Source organism: Rutidosis leptorrhynchoides, chromosome 1 (assembly GCF_046630445.1).
Source record: "Rutidosis leptorrhynchoides isolate AG116_Rl617_1_P2 chromosome 1, CSIRO_AGI_Rlap_v1, whole genome shotgun sequence".
Taxonomy (NCBI): Eukaryota; Viridiplantae; Streptophyta; class Magnoliopsida; order Asterales; family Asteraceae; genus Rutidosis; species Rutidosis leptorrhynchoides.
The window spans coordinates 37,231,276-37,239,862 of record NC_092333.1 but is presented as its reverse complement, the minus strand read 5'-3'; the positions used below and the strand labels follow the sequence as shown (position 1 = coordinate 37,239,862).

General features: G+C 33.5%; 1 long non-coding RNA gene across 8 annotated transcripts; it reads left to right on the top strand.

Moving 5' to 3' along the window:
* Nucleotides 1-297: 297 nt before the first annotated feature.
* On the top strand, nt 298-7,444 carry LOC139886422 (uncharacterized). 8 transcript variants are annotated; one of them, XR_011772442.1, is made up of 7 exons: nt 298-572; nt 1,741-1,949; nt 4,464-5,324; nt 5,727-6,200; nt 6,477-6,514; nt 6,744-6,853; nt 7,041-7,444. It is a non-coding gene; the product is annotated as an uncharacterized lncRNA (long non-coding RNA). The 8 variants fall into 8 exon arrangements; XR_011772443.1 differs by having other exon boundaries at nt 4,464-4,680; nt 5,207-5,324; nt 6,744-7,443; XR_011772437.1 differs by having other exon boundaries at nt 5,727-5,821; nt 5,948-6,200; nt 6,744-7,443.
* The last annotated feature ends 1,143 nt before the right edge of the window (nt 7,445-8,587 follow it).

The window sequence follows — 8,587 nt, the reverse complement described above, 5'->3', positions numbered from 1 at the left end:
ATTAGCACCATACAGAAAAAAAAATAGCGACTCTTTTATTTTAGGTTGATTAAAGCTTGATTCGTTCTCTCTTTTTAAGTAATGATGTTCGGCATCTATATCTATATCTATATCTATACTATACATTAAACGAAAAGACAAATTGAGATATACTTTTTTAACATTCTTAAATCTGAACCATTAGATCATAAAAATGATCTTCATTGCCCTTGCTTAATAGCTATTGGATCAACCTATAACCTTGTAACTAATTGCATTCACATAAGACTTTCTATAATACCCTTAATGCAATAAAAATTACGGGAGTATCTGAACTGAATAGGGGTCACGCCATTTACGCAATTCACCCCATTCTCATCAACCCTAATTTCCAGTCTGAGTTCTCTCTTCAAGAACATACAACCCAAATTTCTTCAAGATTAGAACCCTAAAAAAATCATTCGGTCGACACACACAAACTAAGAATTAGGGCAAGACTCTCTCTATCAAGGTTTCGCCTACGTTGAATCTTCAACTGCTAATCAATTCACGTCAATGAAACAATGATTGCGGGTTGATTTCCAATGAACAAGGTATTGTTAATTCATCAATGACTAAATCAGAATCAAAGTTTTGTTTATCTCAGATTTTACGATTCAATTTTTCATCTAGGGTTCAATTGAATTGTCTATATCTAACTTTTAAAATCTGATATTTTACGATCATTTTTTGTGTAATTATTCAATTGAACGGTTCAATACATGTATTGATTGAACCTCAATTGAACGATATTTACATATAGTTATACTGGATTATATATGTATCGATTGGGTATGAGAAATATTGCTTGAACTAGACGAATTTAGAAGTGGTCGAATTTAGTGCAACTGTTTTGAGTAACTCAAAATTACATGATTTCAGAATATTCAAACCTGAATTTGGAAAATCAATTGCTAAAAGGTGCTTATAAATTTAATGTTCTCATTTTTTTAATCATAGTCATTTTTCAGGTGTTTGTATTAGTTGATTTCTTTAAATCAATGATACAATGGTATTTGGTAATAGGAAGTTTATGTGAACAAGTTTATGAACTGTGATATCTACAATGGTAGACTATTAATTTTAGCTCATAGTGAAATAGGTCTAAAGTTGCACATGTTATGTATAGTACCTCACTACTACGTGTATTTATTTTACACATAGCACTTGTTTTGTTAAAAAGAAACAGACATTGTTTACAAACCTTGAATCATCTGAAGGCATCTATCCCGAGCTCGAATTTAGAATACAGACTCCGTGTGTTCATGGTTGAGAGCAAATTTAAACAAATTCTATTTATGTGAAGAGGTAGATATATGTATTAAATCATTTTGTGAAGCTTCAGAATGTGGGAAAAAACCGTGGGTTTGGAAACCTGTCAAAAATGGGTTGAGTTGGGCTGTCATGGGTTGAAATTAGTTGAAATAGCCACCTCTAAAGGTTATTTTTTTATACATTTTCGTAAAATAGCAGGTATTAATTGTGAAATATATACATACGCTTATTATAGTTGTGTACTAATATAACTTGTATGTTTAGGAGATTAAAGACCGTTGCTATCTGTTCTATTTATATTTGTAGATGTTAAGTTTGCTTTTTGTGGGCGTTTTTCGAATGTTACTATATCAATAGAAATAGACTGGTGCACATAGATTGACAAGTTGTGGGAATATCCATATGTTTAGGTATCTAACCTTTATATGTTTTTCACGTGTTTGTCAGGTATTCAGTTTATTCAAGTCATGAGTTGCAATTGGTTTTATCAAAGATGAAGGTGTTTCCATGACAGTTTAGTTATACTTCTTTTCAGGACTAACTCCTAACTAGCCCTCTACCAGTTATTCATTATTAGGCATATATGAGAAATGTTATTATCTTCGATATATGGTATTATGAAGCTATTTACATGGCATCATGACTAATTCAGTCAGGTATGAATTATTACTATACAATATAATCATTCTTGTATCTATAGATGAATAAGTGCATTTCTTACTATCTACGATATTATTTGTGCTAGATATCGAATAAATCATAACACAAAGGTATATTATTTGTTATACACACATTACTTTTAAACATGGCTGCAATGATTGGACTTTGTAGTATACCACATACCAGAAGGCCTTAACACCACCGCCCAAATGGTAGCAAATTTAACCCATTTGTGTGAGTTGCTGTTATCTATTGTTTGATATCTAAAAACTACCTTTATCTTGATCTTTTAGTTGCTTGTGAACAAAATTATTTTTAAACATAATAGTCAAAGTTAAATATTACGGTGTACATCATTCAATTTAACTAGTCCGGGTCCGGCCCGCGCGATGCGGCGGTGGCGTTCGGCCTGCGTATTCATATTTAACGTAACTTTATGTATTTACAGAAGGGAAAACGACCCATGTGGTAAGTGTCGTTGTCTGTGTCGTTGTCTGTGTCGTTGTCTGTGTCGTTGTCTTTAGTGTTTTTTAAAATCTGTCCGGTTCGAACGTAGTTAGTTTCGTTTTGTTGATAAAATTATTTCGAGTCTAACGGCGCTGGCGAAAAAATTTAACTCGCGGCGAGCGGGAAGGTACGGGCTGTCGTTGTGTTTAGCGCTTTTTAAAAAGTGTCCGTTTCGAACGTACTTTTTATCGCTTTGTTCATAAAATTATTTCGAGTATGACGCTGATGTCAGAAAAATTTAACTAGCGGCGAGCGGGAAGATACGGGTTGTCGTTGTGTTTAGCGTTTTTTAAAAAGTGTCCGTTTCGAATGTAGTTAGTTTCGTTTCGTTCATAAAAATATTTCGAGTTTAACGGTATGGTCGGTGAAATTAAACTCGGAGCGAGCAGGAAGATACGGGCTGTCGAAGTGTTTAGGGGAGTTTTTATTTTAATTGGGGGAATTTACATTTTACCCCCTGAAGTTCAGGGTAGTTTTTGTAAGTTGGTTATGATTGAAGGGGGAGAATGAAAACTGTGAGTGTGAAAAGGGGGATTTACTGTTGTCGGTTTTCCCCTTAGGGAAGGACCAAAAACCCGTTGGGTTTTAGTATGTATAGGATTTAATTATATCGACTAATTAATTTTACTTTCAAAATCTCGCGAATTCGCGCGTATTAAACTAAACATCGCACCTGATCTATATTTGATTTAATAATTATATCCATGCATGTTTGACTTGAATGATGATCTTATATGTTTGATCCATGGTTTTAAAAAACGGTTGAGGCGTACGCCTCGAGGCGCGCCTCGGTGCGATTTTCATGTTTTGCGTTTTGAAACGGGTGCCTCACAGCTCAGAAAAAACGTACGCCTCAAAATTGAGAGGCGGTTCGATTTTGGAAAGAGGCGATACGATTGAAGAGGCGTGCGCCTCACAGTGTTTACCAAAAAAGTAGCGGCATAATTGTGTTTAGCAAAAAAGTAGCTTTTTGTTAGTGGCTTTTTGTTATTTGTTTGGGCTAATGTGTTACTTTTTGTAAATTATTGAACTGCTTTTGCTTTTACTCAGAGTCATTTTTGAGTTGCCCAATTTAAATGTTTAAATCCAACATAGGATTATAAAATTGCTTCACTAATGAGGAGGTTAGTGGCAAACATCATAAAGTTTTGTTTCATCTATGCTTTTGCTTTCTGGCTTTGGTAAATACTATTATTAATGGGTGAAAAAGTAATGAGACATGCTTAATACTAAGAGAAAACTTTTGCATTCGGGGTTTTTATCAACAAATTAAAGAAAACAAACAAAACTAAGTAGTGTAACTTTTTTTTTTTTTGAATGTGGAAGATCATGATGACCCGGATGATGATGATGATTATCCTTATGTTATTTGAGCTTGAATATAATCTTTGATTTGTGTTTTTTACCAGCATTTGTTGATGTAATGAACTTATATTTTGAAACGGTTGAAACTTGTAATGAACTTATAATTTTCTATGTATTTTTTTAACTCCGCCTCGAACGTACGCCTCGGTTCGCCTCGAGGCATACGCCTCGCCTCACAAAGGGAAATCGCCTCAAGGCACGTTTCCGTTTTTTAAAACCTTGGTTTGATCTTAAATGGGCCAATGCGGGGAAATAGAAAACCTCATGGAAGTACATGTACTAAATGGGTAAAAGAAAGCAAACTCTTGTTCATAATGTATATTAACGAAAAAACTCTTTTTTTTTTTTTTATAAAAAATATATGCAGTTAGAAATAATGTAGTTTTTTTTTTTTTAGATTTGGATTTCTATTATTTTTTATTTTTTGGTTATAGACACTTTGGTTGTGATAAAATTAAAGGTTTAATATACAAACGGCATGTGTTTAGGATTTGGGATAAATCCCTTCGTTACGAAGTTGTGATTTTCTTGCAGTAAAATATGTAATAAACATTTTATTAACGGGTTGGCTTGAGTGGCTGCCCCTGGTGCCACCGTTATATTAGTGATATAGACATCTCCCATCTCCCCTTCTGAAGCATCCCCGCGCACAGGAAAAAGAGCTCTTGAAAAAGATTTTTGATACTTTTTATATTCCTGGTTGGCGTTTGTTCTAATTTCGATTATATGGAGTTATTACAACCGTTTGTCTCAAGGTACGTTACAGTCATATTTACTCATATTTGAATATATTTTTTTGGTTATAGACAACTACTGGAAGATGGTCTTGAGGAAAAGTTCCTTCTAATTACTTTGGTATATACATCAATCGTATATATCTAAATTCTAATGACTTTTGGTTGATGTTCATTATATATTACGCTGACATATAATCAACGATGACTATTGGTTGATTTTATTTTACATGTTAATAGGTAAAAAAGTAGCCTAAAGGGGATGGGTATAAAGGAAATTTAAATGGGCTAAATGGGTTGAATTATGTCTAAATATTGAATGGGTTTGGAACATTTGCTAAGTCTCTACCTAGACAAACTGATAATAAAAAATATAAATATTAAGATGATTACAGTAAGTGTATTTGAAGAAAGAAATAATTTAATAATTAAGATTATTGCAATAAGTTAGTTGATATAGTATATCACATAAGAATGTATCAGTTTCCTCTGTTGCGAGTATTTAATACTTCTTTTTCTATTGGTACAGTAACTTAATGAGAATGTGGGAAAGTAATCAATCTTTACAATTCGGATCCTACAACTCTAAGTCATGTAAGGCAATTCTTTTATATATTGCTCATTTATTGTGTTGCTAACTTATGCAGAAATTGAACTAATTCTTGGTACTCGGGTGAAGTCTGCTGATGAGAGACGTAAGACACTTATGACTGCAATAGGGCAAACATAAGCTACAAATTTCTTATCACAGCTATAGGTGCTCCGGTACTGAAATTTGTTCTCAAACATTACTAAATATGTTCTTACATTTCGTTGAGGATATTTAGCATATGGTGCTTTGTTCAACCTTAAATAAAACCAAAAGGGAAAAAAATTATTGATGTGAAATATCTCCACCAAATATCTTGATTTATAAATATAACAACCCGAAATTGGGGTTCCATATTATTGGTAGCTTATAGAAAGAAAGATCTTAGTAGGCGACGGAAATTACGTATTCAGTTTCTTCTTAAACTGCACTTTTAGTTATTTCAGCAATTTAATGACGCTTTACGTATATACCCATTTTACCAATTTGACATAAAATACAACTAAATTTTATTAAGAGGTTATTTGATTAGTTTGTGATAAACTGATTGTAATTAATATGTTTTTATTGTGAAGCAGTTTGCTGAAACCTGAAAGGTGATCTGATTTGGTTTGGCATGTGAAATTTCTTCATACTGTTAGGAAAAATGGATGGATTCAAGATGAACGACTGGGCAAGTGACCTTTTAACTGCTTACTGAATATTTAGTGGTGAATGGGATTGGTTCTTTCGATGTGTATGACTAATGGGTTGCACCTGCAATCCCACAATCTGCTAAATTTTATATTTTTTATTACAGGGATGCCTCAAGTAAGTAACCACGAGATCAGTTGTTTGTGCGACCAGACATTGGTGTTTCGTATTACATGTCCGTAGTCCGTACTAAATGGATTCTCATGTTCCAAATTTGGTTTTAGTGTTTCTTGATGGTCAGACATGAAGCAGCTCATGGGACTGTGATATGTCATTACCGTGTGTACCAAAAGGTTGGCGAAGCTATCACACACAACATTGCCTCAATTTAAGCTTGGACCCTGCAGGCTCGCGCATAGGTGTAGTATATTCATGATTCGTATCATGGCCAAAATAATTGTTATTTGTTAGATATGGCAAATTGAGTAACCTGTTGATGGGTCTTTTGGGGGTGGCTAAAAAAGAAATATTTTATATATGTTGATGTGGATAGTTGATCCTTTTCTTTTAGAATATAATTTCATTATTTTACTATTTTATGAGTAGCTGTTTAAAGCATTATTCTGTCTTTTGCCCGTTCACTTACTAACGACAATTTGAAAAGTATGATCATATTTCATCACTATTATCCGCAGGTATTGTCCAATTTAAGCAAATCAGAGATCACTAATAGGTATGTATTCTTTCATATGTGCCAGTTTAAACCAATATGTATGTAAGTAAAACTTTTGCAAACATATCAGAAACTATTAGTATAAATGGAAATATTCATTTTGCAACAAACAACTCAGATTTTTTTAAAACAAAATATTAAGTATGTATTTGATATTTGATTGAACTTATAGATCTTAAGTCTAATACTTTAAAGATATCAACAAGCTGTCGAGCGGGTTTGAATGCAGAAGGGATGTTAATGGTGTCAACGTGGGACTTTATATGGAAGCTTCGGATGGTCAGATTGTGGGTGATGTTGAAGCTGCTGGTGAAGTTATTCATGTATCACAAGTACAAGGTGATGTTTCTGCCGCTGCTGTGTAGGAAGTTTTGGTTGGTTCCGATTGCTTAGTGAAAGGTTTGGATTATAATTTGGGTGGGGTTCCTTCTGGTTTGGTTGCTATGAATGTCCATGGCGGGTCTATGTCGAACTCTACTTCAAATACGGGTTCGGATGTCGAGGTTAATAATTCTTTGTGTATTAGGGTAAAGGCAGAGAACAAAAGAATTGGAAAAAGAAGACAACGGGTGAAGACGATTTGGATACGGTTGTGGAGGATGATGTCGTAGATAGATTGCTCCTGCTTTTGGAGAAGGCAGAGTCACTCAAGCTAATTTAAAAAAAGTTGTTTTCCAAGCAAGATGATTTGCCACCGTTGAGGAATCATGCAGAGGGTGCCGGTAGTTCTTCCTCGAGTAAATTTTCCGGTTTTGTCGACGCCAACCTTATCAACTCTAAATCGGCTCCTAAACACAACTTATAATTTATTTAAAAATTTTATTGGACGAAACTCGCGATTCTGCGGGTCTTAAGCTAGTATTTTATTACTTTGGGATATTAATTAATCTAACTCTCATATCAAAAATCTAGATTTTGATTATTCGAATCATATCCTTCCAATTACTTTTTAAGATAATGGGTCATTTTAATTTTATAGTTTTGTTAAAAGAAAAAAAATACAAGTATATTAGGTTGATATTTACTATTTGCTCCCGTGCAATGAGGTGGGTGGTGTTGTGATATTTTGGAGATCTTATGCTCGTCTTTGATTCTAAAACGTTATTTTAGAATCATCAATCATCATGTCCCGATATTGAATCTTGAAATTACCTTAAACTTCAGTACTTCACTATGGATGACAAAATACAATAATATGCTCTCAAAAGAACCAAGTTCAGTAGTTTATTTAAAATTATACCCATAGTTCCTATCAGTGGTAAATGTTCAAACTCAACGAGGCCCTGAATGAATGTATGACACATGATATATAAAATTGTACCGATAGTTCCTATCACAATACATACGTATACATAACTACATAATAACATTCAAATATAAGAGCAGATCCCTTTTTAGATTTTAGCGGTCAATAAAAGTATATTAAAACTGATATATATACATAATATATGTATATGTAAAATCGTTTTCTTTTTTACCCCATAACTTTGGTGATTGACACTTGAATCTATAAGAAAATTGGTTAACAAATATAATTTATTCAACTGCAAATCTATTAATTGCAAATCTATTTTTAAATATATGTATATATATATTTTTTTACGAGGAACCCCTAGCGACGAGCCATAATGGCTCCCCTCTAGTTGGTAAACCCCGGGTAAACGGCAAGCCAGGTCTCCACCGCTACCAGGCAAAACGTCCTCTAGTCAATCAGTCACTAAATGGAGCTCGCCTCAAGGTATTTTGCCTTGAAGGGAATCGAAACCGTGACCTCTTGCTGATGTCATTTTATGGTTAAAAAGTATGTGTGGGGCATTACAATTGAAAAAGATTAATGTTATTTCCACTCGCTATTGTGATTAATCCCTTCATGCAATAATTACTTGTACCACATGCATAAACGGTTATACATTATTAGTGAATCTATTTAAATAGTGAGTGAAAATATCATTGTCCGTTAAAAATAGATGAAAATTCTTTATTTTTATAACTGAACTCTAAGCTTTAGGGTGCTCGATATTTGATCTGAAACCGTTTAATTAAAAAGTTGAACCAGTCAACGTTAAAAGAAAA